General features: G+C 39.6%; 1 protein-coding gene across 1 annotated transcript in view; it reads right to left on the bottom strand.

Annotated features, from left to right (window-relative positions):
- The window catches only part of LOC132821155 (sodium/myo-inositol cotransporter-like), a 90,383-nt gene that overhangs the window by 56,751 nt on the left and 19,514 nt on the right, over nucleotides 1-14,118 (bottom strand). The gene's annotated exons all lie outside the window — the stretch shown is intronic.

A 14,118-nucleotide genomic window follows, 5' to 3' on the forward strand; every position in this document is an offset into this window, starting at 1 on the left:
CGGATGCTAGCTTCTGGGGATCTCACAAGATGGCCTAAATGGATCATCTACTCTATACTCTTGGCTAAAGATAGTGGCAAATGCTTCAGCCTTGACTTTTACACTGATGTATCGGCTCATTATAGAGGTTGACATGTTTGTGAACCACTGAGGCCAGACAAGAAAGAAATAGTCAAGCCCCTTCTCTGAAGTGCATTATCAAGGCTCTTACGATAAAATGGTATCTTTCAGGGCCGTTTATTTTATAATAGCACCATCTCACAAATTACCAGATTTATTGAATTCAATTTCACAATTTACTACGATTACTAGGCTGTTACTCAAGCTCAGTAACAACTGTATTTTACAATTCCAGTGGCTGTAATGCATGATAAGTATAAAGAACATAGTGCCTTACTCACACCTTCCATCATTTGTAGAACATTTATACTTAGTTAGCTTGCAGAGATTGGAGTTGCAAAATGATGTGTAATATTAGTAGCAAATGCAGAAAAGTCCAAATGTAAAATTCCACTATTTTAACTAAGTTACTTTATATTTTGTAGGAAAATGGATGTAGGTTTGCTCGCTGAACTGGGAGGTTCATTTCCAGATGTTTCATCACCATACTAGATATCATCTTCCAGTGGGCCTCAGGCAAAGCAGTATACAAGATTCCTTCTTTCTATTTATATGTTTGTGTTTCTTTGGTTTGGTGATGTCATTTCCTGTTCTTTTTCTCAGGGGGTGGTAGATTGGGTCTAACTTTATACGTTTGTTGATAGAGTTCCAGTTGGAATGCTAAGCTTTTAGAAATTCTCTGGCTTGTCCTAAGACGGATGTGTTGTCCCAGCCGAAGTGGTGTCCTTCCTTATCTGTATGTAAGGATCAGCCATGATCATATTGAATGGTCGTGCAGGCTCGAAGGGCAGAATGGCCTACTCCTGCACCTATTGTCTATTGTAAGGATACTAGTGAGAGAGGGTCATGTCGTTTTGTGGCTGGTTGATGTTCAGGCATCCTGGTGGCTAGTTTTCTGCCTGTTTGTCCAATTTAGTATTTGTTACAGTCCTTGCACGGTATTTGATAAATGACATTATTTTTGCTTGTTGTCTGTATAGGGTCTTTCAAGTTCATTAACTGTTGTTTTAGTGTGTTGGTGGGTTTGTGGGTTTGACCCCATGATGCCGAGGGGTCTGAGTAGTCTGGCAGTCATTTCCAATTTGATGTAGGGGAGAGTGACTGGGGTTTCTGGACGTGTTTTGTCTGCTTGTTTGGGTTGTGCTGAGAATTCGGCGTCCTGTGTTCCTTGGGTTCCCAATCTTTTTCAATACACGATATAGGTGATCTTCCACTGCTCTGCATACTTCCTCTGTGCTGCAGTGTGTGCTGGATCATTGAAATAATGTCCTGATGCAGCTTCATTTGTGGATGTTGGGATGATTGCTTCTGTAGTTCATTATTTGTCCGTATGTGTTGTTTTCCTGTAGACTCTGGTTTAAAGTTGCCGATTGGCTGTTCACTCCACTGTGACATCTAGGAATGGCAGTTTGTTGTTGTTTTCCTATTCTTTAATGAATTTTATGCCAGTAAGGGTATTATTGATGGTCTTGAAGGTTTCCTCTAATTTATTTCGTTTAGTGATGACAAAGGTGTCATCCACGTAGTGGACTCAAAGGTTGGGTTGGATGGTTGGCAGAGCTGTTTGCTCGATGCCCCCTTCCAACCCCCCACATTCCTGATGAAGGGGTTTTACCCGAAATGTCGACTCTCCTACTCCTCAGATGCTGCCTGACCTGCAATGCTTTTCTAACACCACACGTTTTGACTCTGATCCCCAGCATCTGCCATCCTCACTTTCTCATAGCTTTAACAATTCATGCAGCATCAATTGCACTGAGGAAGAAAAGCTCCAAAACTTACCACCCTGTGTATATAGGTGTTTCTTAAGTTCATTTAGGAATGGTCCAGTTACTTTTTAGACCAAGCCAGAGTCATTAATTTTACAACCAATGATGATTTTACTCTAATCTGTTCACCTTCTCTTAAACTTTCGTCCAATCTCATTCACTGTTAAAATTTCAAGGGATGCATTCCTAATTTGAGAAATTTCTCATTACTTATTCTTTAGATTCCAAGTGTCATTCTAGTATATTAATGCTACAGTCCCAACATATTTTAAGGTTGGATGTGGACATTGCCGACAAGGCCAGCATTTGATTCACAAGTCCAAACACCCTTGAGAAGGTGGTAGTGAATGATCTTGAATGGCTGTAGCCCATAAGGTATACAGAGATGCAACAGTGCTATTTCTAGGATTTTGACCGACCAACAATGAAGGAATAATGATTTAGCTCCAAGTCAGGATGATGATAGCTTTGAGGGGAACTTGCACATAATGTTGCTCGAATATGCCTGCTGTTCTCAGTTTTGAATGGGAATCACAGTTTGAAAAATGGCTTTCAACTGAGCCTTTGCAAATTGCTGCAGTACATCACGTGTATGGTACACACTACAATCACTGTGTGCTAGTGAGTGAATATTTAGGATGGTGGATAGGATGCAAATCCAGCAGGCCACTTTATCTGCTGTGATCATTGCTGGAGCTGGACTCAGCTAAGCAAGTGGGGAGGACTCTACCACATACTTGACTAGTGAAAATGGTGGGTAGCTTTTGTGGTCAGGTAGCAAGATACTTCCAGCAGAATTCCCAACCTCTGCCTTGCTCTTGTGGTATTTAGGTGGCTAACCCACTTAAGTTTCTGGTCAATGTTAGCATCAAACCTGTTGATGTTTGAAAGTTTAATGGTGTTAACACCAATTAACAATCAGGGAGATGGTTAAATTGTCTCCATTTGGAGCTGGTTACTACATTCCTAGCTGCACATAATTTGCTGCCAGAGATGCACATAACTGTAGTATAACTACTTATTTTTCTTACATTCTATTAGCCTTTTCAATTAACATGAGAAAATGACGTGTTCCTTATATCCCAAATCTTATTAAACCTCCACTGTTTCTAGATCCTCACTTGGAAAATATCATGTTCTACCCCTTTAGGTAGGAGAGTGTACATTCTCACATTGGCCAACTTTGAAATCCAGTTGCTACGTTCACATAAATCTTCATTAGGTTTCCAGTTACACTGCTCACGATGCTGTCAATGTATAATCATAAAATTTGAATCTGAAGCCTTCAAACCAATTCCAGTCCCCCAAGTCTTCTATAAGTACAGTGAGTAACCAAGCACACATGCTTGGAGGCTATATCACATTGTCATTTAGACTACTGGTCATTACCTCTATTCAGTCTCCCAATACTCAGTAAACTTCCCATTCATGTCTACCCAATTATTTCCCATGAGTAATGTACTCTGAGCAAAAGAAGTCTAGTAGTAACAAATGAAAATGAAATCACCCAAGAAATTAAGCAAAGTGAAAAACACAGAGAAACTTGAATGATTAAAGTGTGATATGTTTTATTTACATCTAGTGTTCCATCCAAATTTAAGACCAACTAAAATGTGAGAGATAGGATAAGAACTCATTAACCTAAATTTCATCTGTATTGTTACAATACTAAACAATTTACACATTGAATATATAACTGCATCTGAGAAATGCAAAACTAAATGCTATGATAATGCAATGTGGACCTCATTAAATAGACAGCAAATTTAAACAAGTTATGAAAAACGTAAGTTACCAGAAGACTTAACTTATACATTAGAGATTATTCACTCAGAGTCAGAGATGTACAGCATGGAAACAGATCCTTCGGTCCAACATGTCCATGCCGACCAGATATCCCAACCCAATCTAGTCCCACCTGCCAGCACTTGGCCCATATCCCTCCAAACCCTTCCTATTCAGATTCACATCCAGATACCTTTTAAATGTTGCAATTGTACTAGCCTCCACCACTTCCTTTAGCAGCTCATTCCATATACATGCCACCCCTCTGCCCTTAGATCCCTTTTATATCTTTCCCCTCTCCCATTGAACCTTTGCTCTCTATTTCTGGACATGCCCCACTCCAGGGAAAAAACCTTGTCTATTTATCTTAAACAATGCTGTCATGATTTTATAAATGTCTATAAGCCTCCAATGCTCCAGGGACACAGCCTCAACCTATTCAACCTCTCCACATAGCTCAAACTCTCCAACCCAGGCAACATCCCTGTAAATCTTTTCTGAACCCTTTCAAGTTTCACAACATCTTTCCAATAGGAAGGAGACCACAACTGCACACAATATTCCTAACGTGGCCTAACCAATGTCCTGTCATTCACAACATGACCTCCCAACCCCTGTACTGAATACTCTGACCAATAAAGGAAAACATACCAAATGCCTTCTTCACTACCCTATCTTCCTGCAAGTCTACTTTCAAGGAGCTATGAACCTGTATTCCAACATTTGTTCAGCAACATTCCCTCGGACCTTACCATTACGTGTATAAGTCCTGCTAAGATTTGCTTTCCCAAAATGCAGCACCTCGCATTTATCTGAATTAAATTCCATCTGCCATTTCTCAGCCCATTGGCCCATCTGATTAAGAACCCATTTAATCAGAGGTAACCTTCTTCGCTGTTTACTACACGTCCAATTTTGGTGTCAACTGCAAACTTACTAAATATCCTCTACCATAACCACCCTATTATTCTTACAAATAATTGAGATCTCCTTATAAATTTGTTTCTCAATTTCCCACTGGCTATTAGGGGGCCTTTAATACAATCTCAATAAGGTGGTTATCCCTTTCTTATTTCTCAGTTTCACCCAAATAACCTCCCTGGATGTATTTCAGGGAATATCCTCCATTCAGTATAGCTGCAATGCTATCATTTATCAAAAACGCCACTCTCCCTCCTCTCTTGCCTCCCTTTCTGTCCTTCCTGTAGCATTTGTATCCTGGAACATTAAGCTGCCAGTCCAGTCCACCCCTGAGCCACATTTTTGTAATTGCTATGATAGCCCAGTCCCATGTTCATAAACATGTTTTGAGTTCATCTGCCTCCCCTTTTAGGCCTCTTGCATTGAAATAATTGCAATTTCTCAGTCCTACCTTGCTCCCTGCTTTGTCCCTGCCTGCCCTGGATTGTTTGACTCACCTATTATCTCAACTGTACCAGTCTCACCCATTTGGAGCACTGCTCCTTCATCAGCAGTGCTCCAAAAGCTAGTGCTTCCAAATAAACCTGTTGGGAGTATAAACTGGTGTGTGATTTTTAACTAAAATATTCAATTCCAATTGTGAAACGAATACCATCGCAGAATTGTACTTTGCTATAAGTTTTTTCCCCACTTATGTCTCTTCTCATCCCACTCCAACTCAAACAAAATAAAAATAAAAGTCAGCTCTTACAAGCTATTACCAAAAATAAAAATTTAAGGCACAATTATACAACTGATATTCAAAGAACAGAAATTCTGTTAGTAATGAAAGGACTGCTCTTTCTTCACAGACACTGCCTGACTTGTTGCTTTTTCTCCCCCATTCTTTTGCTTGTGTTTCAGATAGTCAGTAGCATTTTGCTTTTGGAACAAAAACAATGCTGGCCCAAGATCATTAGAATGCAAAAGATCTGGTGAACAACTAAAAGCCAAGAAGACAATCCAAACTCATTGAAAGGAATGGGGTCACCATTAAATTGTTATTTCACAATTCCTTTTGCCAGTAAATACAATGCTTACACAGGAAAATTCAAAAATGGTATGCACATTTTCTGCACTCACAAAGCATTAAAAGCTAAGCTATTCCATTGTTCAAAGGCAAAATAGAACAAGCCTTTGGCTTATTGACATCTTTGCCAACCGAGCCAGAAGGTTGTAGGATTCAAATCCCACTCCCACATAGTTCCATCAAGTGACAACAGGAGAATCGATGTTGAATTCACAGCACAGAAGAGGCCATTCAGCCCATTGAGTTGGTATCACCAAAACTACGCTAAATCTACACTAATTCCAGTTTCCATAATTAAGCATAATGCCTTGATTGTTTAGACACAAGTGATAATCCAAGTACTTTTTAAAAGGTTGTGAGATTACCCAACTCAACTACCCTCCCAGGCAGCATATTCCAGATCCCACCATCCTCTGGGTGAAAGAAGTTTTCCTCTAATCAAATCCTCACTGCAGGACCTCTACTAATTACATCTACTGCATCCGTTGCACCCGGTGTGGTCTCCTGTATATCGGGGAGACGGGACATCTTCTTGCAGATTGTTTCAGAGAACATTTCTGAGACAGCCGCACCACCAACCCCATCGCCCTGTGGCTGAACACTTCAACTCCCCCTCTCACTCTGTCAAGGATATGCAGGTCCTGGGTCTCTTCCACCCCAAACTGTTACCACCTGACGCCTGGAGGAATGTCTCATATTCTGCCTTGGCCTAGGGGTGGAAGAGATAAATGTGGATTTCAACTGCTTCCTCATTCCCCTCCCCCCACATTATCCCAGTCTCAAGCCTCCAATTCTGCACCACCCTCCTGACCTGTCCATCACTTCCCCCCACCCCCGAACTATCACCTTCTCCCTCACCTTCATCCACTTATGACTTTGAGCTACATTTCCCCAAACCCAACCCCCTCCCAATTATCTCTCAGCCCCAACCCACAAGTCTCATTCCTGATGAAGGGCTTATGCCCAAAACATCAATTCTCCTGCTCCTTGAATGCTTCCTGACCTGCTCTGCTTTTGCAGCTCCACACTCTCAACTCTTACTGGACCATAGGGTTACTCTCTTATGGAGTTTGTTCCGAAGAATCGGGGACATCTGTTCTTAGTGTCAATGTTTCGGTGTAAATAAGGTGATAACATTTGTTCACTTGTGGAATGTGTGGCAGTACTTCCTTCTCACACTGGAGGCGCACATATTTCACAGTGGAATGTCAGATAACTAAATTGCTGTTCTAAAAGACTTGTAATTTAGTAAGATGACTGGAGTATGCAGTTAATACATAATCCTGATTCATTTTCACATATACCAGATTGAGCAGATTTGAATTTAGGAAGCTCAGCTGCCGCATCTTAACTGTTCCGGGAAGTAAACGTGTCATTACCCTTGCAGACTAGGAAAACACAGAGGTTAAAAGTTGGAAGATGCTCGCGTGAGTGAGAGTGCAAAAATATTCTTCCGTAAATTACATTCACTGACTGAAAGCACAGAATGTGTGTGACAGAGAGAGCGAGAGTGAGAGAGAGAGCGCAGAAGCTGGCAGAACGAGTAACTCTTTCTGGGAATGTTATGAATTTAAAATGCATTTTGGGAATCTACCATTTTGTAGGAAAATGATACTGGACATGTTAGCTGAGTGAGGTGACCCCATGACCTTTTTCACATAGTTTAGACTAGTCTCTCATTATGATGTACTAGCCAAAATAATTGACCATTTGGCCTGGCTGGATTAAGGTTTCTCATGTCGATGTACATGTAGCTTAATTAGCAAAGTGTGTGCAGATCTGTCAATAAGTTTCTTTTCCTCTTAAGTTTTGCCATTTTATTGCTGCTTATCTGATTAAGGATGTGTGGCGCTTTTATAATTTTAAAATAAAATTCTATATAACGACTGCTTGTTTGTAGAAATAAGGGGCGTAGCCGGAGAGAGCTTTGAGGGGTAAGAACTGGCGTTGCTACTCTGCGAAAGGTTTCAGAACCTTAACTCAAGCATGGCTTCTAGGTATCTATGTTATAGTCTGACATTGACACAATTGGTAAATAAAGATAATAATTTAAACTAAACTGTCGGCAAGACTTTTATATTCCCAGATGACCAGAGTACGATCTCTGGGACAAATCGAGAGAGGGTACAGGTAGAGTCCATCAGGGATTTCCTCAGCAGTCTCAGATACTTTAGCACCACTCTTTCCTCCCTCCCTCCACAGCCCCATTTGTTTATATCCTTCCAAGTAGCTCTAGCAGATCTCTCCACCAATATATTAGCTCCCCTCCAATTCAGGTCCTAGCCATCCTCCTCACACAGGTTATTTCTACTCCAGCAGAGATTCTAATGATCCAAAATGGGAACCCTTCTGCCCTGCACCAGCTCCTCAGCCACACATTCGTCTGCTCGATCCTTCTATTCCCATACTCACTAACGTATGGCACTGGGAGTAATCCAGATATTGCTACCTTCAAGGAGTTCCTTTTCAAATTCCTGCCTGACTTCCTATATTAACTCCTCAGAATCTCAGCTTTTTTCCTCTTCCTATGTCTTTAGTTGCAATGTGTACAATGATTTCCTGCTGGTCCCTCTCCCCTTTGAGAATATTTGCACTCTCACCAAGATATTCTTGACCCTAGCACCAGGGAGACAACACACTATTCTGATGTCTTGTTGTTGGTCACAGAAACATCTGTGCCTCTGACTAGAGAGTCCCCTATCATAACTAACTGCTTGGAATCTGGTGTACCCCTCATTACATTTGAGCAAGTCTCAGTACCAGAAACCTGGCTATCAGTGCTACATTCCCCTGAGAGTCCATCACTCCTACATTTTCCAAAACTGCATTATTGTTTGAGATAGGGATAGCCACAGGAGACTCCTGCACTACCTTCCCCCCTCTCCTGGAGGTAACCCATCTATCTGACTATCTGTGATTTTTCTCCCTTCCTGCAACTGCCATCCAGCACACCTCCTAGCTCCTGTAAATTCTTCATTGCCTCCAAATGCCGTTCCAAAAGGATTTGCAACCAAGCACACTTCCTGCAGACATAATCATCGGTAACATGGAAACTCTTAATTTCTTACATCTGACAGAAAGAATGCATCACTCCATGAAAGGCCACTTTTTTATTTTCTGGGTCTGTAGATTAAAGTGCAGTCTTCTGCTCTAAAAACACTTCTCCAAGTTAACTTAGTACCTACTTTTTTTATTTTTAAAGTTTGATCAAGAGATACATCTCAAAATGAATATCAAAAAGAACCCACTCTAATTTTTTTTTGTAAATCTATCTACTTAGATGCTTCCCTGCTGTGATCTCCACACACAGGTTTCTCCAGCTGCAAATTTCACTGTTTAGTCGATACAAACAACTGGTGGCGATTTAACCTGAAAACCACCACAATCAAGTGAGGGAAGAAATTGAGAGGAGAGTCCGATATAACAACCTCAATTGGTGTGGGGTTTGAACCCACACTGTTGACATCTCACTTATTTGCAAACCATTCAACGAACTGAACAGAACACACACCCCCCCCTTCAAATCAACTACTCTTGCAGCTTTCTCTCCTTGAAAGTAACCTCAAGCTTATCCAGCCTTTCTTCATAGCTAAGCAATCCATCCCAAGCAACACCTAGTAAATTCCCCTCAGCACCCTCCCTCCAATGCAACATCAGCCTTCCTATAGTGTAGTGTGTGCAGTTCTGGTCACCACATGAACAATGGCCTAATCAAAATTCTGCACAACTCCAACATAACCTCCCTACTTTAAAATCTACTCAACTGATAAGGTGGCATACAGGACATTTATTTAATTATCCTGCCACCTTCAGGGATTTGGGGACAAGCACTCAAAGATCTCAGTTTCTCCAAGCTTCCTAGTGTATCATTCACTGAGTACTCCCTTGTCGTTACTTCTTCCAAAATATATCACCTCCCGCAGGATTAAATTTCATCTGCCACATATACACCAATTGGGGTATATATCCTTCTATAACCCAAGATCTTCTTCCTCACTGTTAGCCTCCCAACCAATTTCCATGCCATCTGCAACTAGATTGATATTGAGTGAAATACCTGCATCTGGCTAGTGTAAGTGATCACCCCGATGCATGGGCTATGGTAGTAAACAAGGCCCGTTCCATTGGGTCTTACTAGATTTTCAACTGGCATAAAATATAGTTTATGGTCATGAAAGGAGTTTTCAATGTGGTGACCTGCCAAAGCCTGATCAGTCTGAGAACTCCTTTACCACTGTGCAGTGAGAAGATTTAGAAAAGAAAGACAATAGGACAGATTTAGTGTGCACTTGCACTTCTATCCTGACACTAATAAAATCATTGTTCTGTTTTACTGTCAAATGAAAAACAAAAGCAAGCACTGCACACAAACTATTTTATACTACAACTGTTGTTAATAGGATGAAATATTATCCAACATAAAATTAGCATGTTTTTTCCCCCATTTTAGACTTTCTTTTGAAAACCTAGTTAATTGGACACTATTTCTGGCTTATTTTTTAAACTAGGCAGCATTTGGACAAAATGCTGCAACTTTCAATTTCAACAGTAATTTTTCCATAGGTCCTTCAGCAGTATTTGTGTTCCTTGTTTGTCTTTTAGTTCTGAAAAGGGATCACTGCACCCAATGGGTTTTAACTCTTTCTTTCCAATGGTGAAACCAGTCCTAAGTTTTCTTCAGCAATTTCTGTTTTTGTTTGATGTCCCAGCATCTGCAGTTCGTTTTTTTTTAATATCTTTGCCCCCAATTAAATAATTATTTGAACATACCTTCTGCATTCTAAGTCATGCAGTTTATACTTCCCTCCTTAAATTACTGCCGCTCCATTTCCCGCTCATCCTTTTAAGCCTCAGCTTTTTTGATTAAAAATTGTTCAATGTTCTTAATTATGCACTTATCACCACAACTTTGTTCAACTTCTAGCTGCTGAGTGCCTTGCTGTGGTACATATTTGCGTTATAAATTGAATATTTGTGTGCTAAATGTGATTAGTTAGAATGCTTTATGCATCTCAATTTGCCATTATTTTGCATACATTCCTTTATTGATTGCTTCGTTTTGTTTCAATCTCGGTGAAGTCTAGTCTATGATTTACCTCCATTATGGGCCTATTAGTACTGTTGAAATTGGTATACCAAGGACAACTGCAATACAAGACAACTCAATCATGAGACTAAAGAAGCAGAGTTAGCTCTGTAATGCTCAAGAATGAAAGCAGATAGGAGGAATTGTTGTCGTCAAATTGCTCAGCGTCTGCTCAGCCATTCAATTAGATCACAAATGACCATTTAACCTCAAAGTCTATTCCCTGCACTACCCCTATTTCTAGACATTAATGACACTGAGGGAAATCTATTAATTTCTGTCTTCAGCAGGCTAAAGCATTAAAAACTGACAGCGCTGGAGTAGAGACTTCAAAAGTTACACCACCTTCCAAGTTAACAAACTCCTCACCTCAGTCTTAAATGGTCTAACAGACCCGAAAAGCCAAATAGCCTACTCCTGCCCCTATTTTCTACTACTTATTCTGAGTAATCCACTGGCTCTCAAGACTTATCAACCAAGGGAAACATCCCATCTGCATCCAACCAGCTACATCCTAAAAACTTAAGCTTCAGTTTTTAGATCACTTCTTGCTCTTCAAAACTGTAGAAAATATAGGCCCAGTTTCCTCAATCTCTCTTCAGGAATCAAAATTTATTCAAAAACTGAAATCAGGACCAGGTTGCAAGAATGCAAAGAAGCGATGGTATTGAACAGGCTGGGCCATTGAAACTAATGGCAAATTGAGATGCATAAACCATTGCAATTAATGTCTAAAATGCAAATATTCAATTCAAAATTTAAGGTAATAATACAGCAAGATTTTTAACAGCTGTCAGAAGTCAAGCAAAAATGAATGAGGCAACAAAGATATTAGGAGCATCAACCAAATGTTTTGTCAAAAGAAAGTAGATCTTAAAAAAGGTAAATGAAAAGCAGTAATTTAAAAAGTAATTTAAACGGGGTGGATGTAGAATACAGGACTTCAATTGTAGAAGGTATGTTCAAACAGTGACTAAATTACCACAAGAGGTACCACAAGAGGATGAGAGTTGAATAGAGTGTTTCAACTAGATTGCAGGACCAGAAAAATGGAGGGAGGAATCTAAACATAAAGAGGATTAGAACTTTACAGTGGACGCATTAGGGAAAGGTACTTTGGTCAGCAGGAGAGACTGGTGCGGGGTTTCAATAAGTGTAAGTTCAGGAAAAATGGAAGATCCACCGGGAGAACATGCAAGTTTTTTTTACTTGAGCAGAGTAGGAAGGAGGCAGTGTGTAGTTTTTTTATGATGAATGAATGCAGAGTTGAATTCAGTTAAAGATGAAATAGGACCTCCCCACCACAATCTAATGTTTAATCACGGGAATTTTTAGCTGACTCAAGTTTAGATATTAGGCAGACACTAACAAGTGGCTGTAGTTTTAAAAGTAGAGCTAAAGTAAAACTGGTTGATGCTGCTATACACTGGTACCTGATCCATGACAATGGATAATATAATCATGGGCAGAATATAATGAGGAAGATAACAGAACATCAATCATTGGTGAACAAGCCAACATTATTGAAAATTCTCTGTCTAAAGTTAGGAGAAATTAAAATAAGTCAGAGTAATCCAGCTGAAATGGAGAACAGGAGGAAGCAGGCAGCCCTGTCAAATGGTGAACAACAAGGTTGATCAAATTCAAGAGACAACAGAATGCCATTTTAACTTTTGTTAAAATGATTTTAATAAATGACAGGGACAGAAATGGGGCAAAATTTTTTTAGCAAGAATCTGTACAAACATTAGAGGCAATAAGACATTCAAGAACTTCAGAAAAAGAGAAACTAAAAAAGGACTAAAGTAGATAAATGATAAACACACTTGTGCAATTTATATTTGGTTTTTAAAAAGCCTGGCATTTTCAAAACTGCCAATACAAAATTAACAAATGAAGTCCTTGCAGATCCATTGCTGAGAAGGAAATTGCCAGAGCAGTCATGACAGCAGAAAAACCATGCAACTAAGGAGAAAATATGCTTCAACAAATCAGAAATTAAATTATTCAAGATACTGGCAAGTTCTAATCTGACTTTTATTTTCTGTTTAAGCAATCCTACAGTGGAACTAAGGTTTTAAATGTTTTATAACCTAAATTTAGTATATTTGCTGCATACCTCAATTTTATATAAAATAATCCAAACATGTTGTGGAAAGAACTTGTTTGAGCAACAAGCATTGTTACTCTTGAAAATGTCATTTCCAATGTTGCATTAAATTTGTATATTAAACATCCTAGTTGTTCAATTGATGGTCAATAACAACATTGATGGTGCCAAATCCCCAAATGGGACCAACCATCACTCACTGCTTTTTAAAAACAAATATTCTTGGTTTACCCTGCACGCATTGTTTCCATGATCATATGACCACATGATTTAAATAGTGTAGAAACTAAAAATCATAATTGTACTTCCAAAATTCATCTGTTATTAACAGAACTGCTGACTAGCCTTTGCAATCTAATTTTCTACTGCATCTGAAGATTTCATTTATTATCCCATGTACCAATATTGAAAAGTATTGTTTTGCTTGCTCTCCAGACAAATCAAACCTTAAGTACATCAGGGTAATAACAGAATGCAGAATATTACAACTACAGATCTGAAAGTGTGTTGCTGGAAAAGCGCAGCAGGTCAGGCAGCATCCAAGGAACAGGGGATTCGACGTTTCGGGCATAAGCACTTCTTCAGGAATTCCTGAACGTCGAATCTCCTGTTCCTTGGATGCTGCCTGACCTGCTGTGCTTTTCCAGCAACACATTTTCAGCTCTGATCTCCAGCATCTGCAAACCTCACTTTCTCCTATTACAACTACAGAGAAGGCATAGAGAAAGCTTAGTCCTTATGAGGTCCATTCATAAGGATGACAACAGCAGGAAGACATTATTCTTGAATTGGTGTTTTCAAACTTTTGTACCTTCTTCCCAAAGGCAGAGAGAGGGTGGAGAGTATAACCTGAGTGGGAGGGATCTTTGATTGTGTTGGCTGCTTTCTCGAGGCATCGGGAAGACTTTATGAAATCAATGGAACTTTGCATGAAGTAGTCTTTAAAATTACACCTCTTTGATAAAGAGTGGATACAATGACAATGCTTTCTCTCGTGGAGAAGGGCATAACTAGTAGCAAATAATAGGAAAAAAAATGTTTTCTACACAAGAGAGTTGTAAGAATATTGAACCGGCTAACAGAGGAGATGCCAGACACATATTTGTGTAAATGGCAAATAAATGCTCAAAGCAACGCAAGACAAACATTTCAGGAAAATGAATAGATCACTTTTGCCCAAATTCTGGGTCAGAAACCCAAATGGAGTTGAAGAAACTACAAAATCAGAGGTCAAACTTCAATTTTTTTCTTAACCCAA

Source organism: Hemiscyllium ocellatum, chromosome 12 (genome assembly GCF_020745735.1).
Source record: "Hemiscyllium ocellatum isolate sHemOce1 chromosome 12, sHemOce1.pat.X.cur, whole genome shotgun sequence".
In the NCBI taxonomy this organism is placed as follows: Eukaryota; Metazoa; Chordata; class Chondrichthyes; order Orectolobiformes; family Hemiscylliidae; genus Hemiscyllium; species Hemiscyllium ocellatum.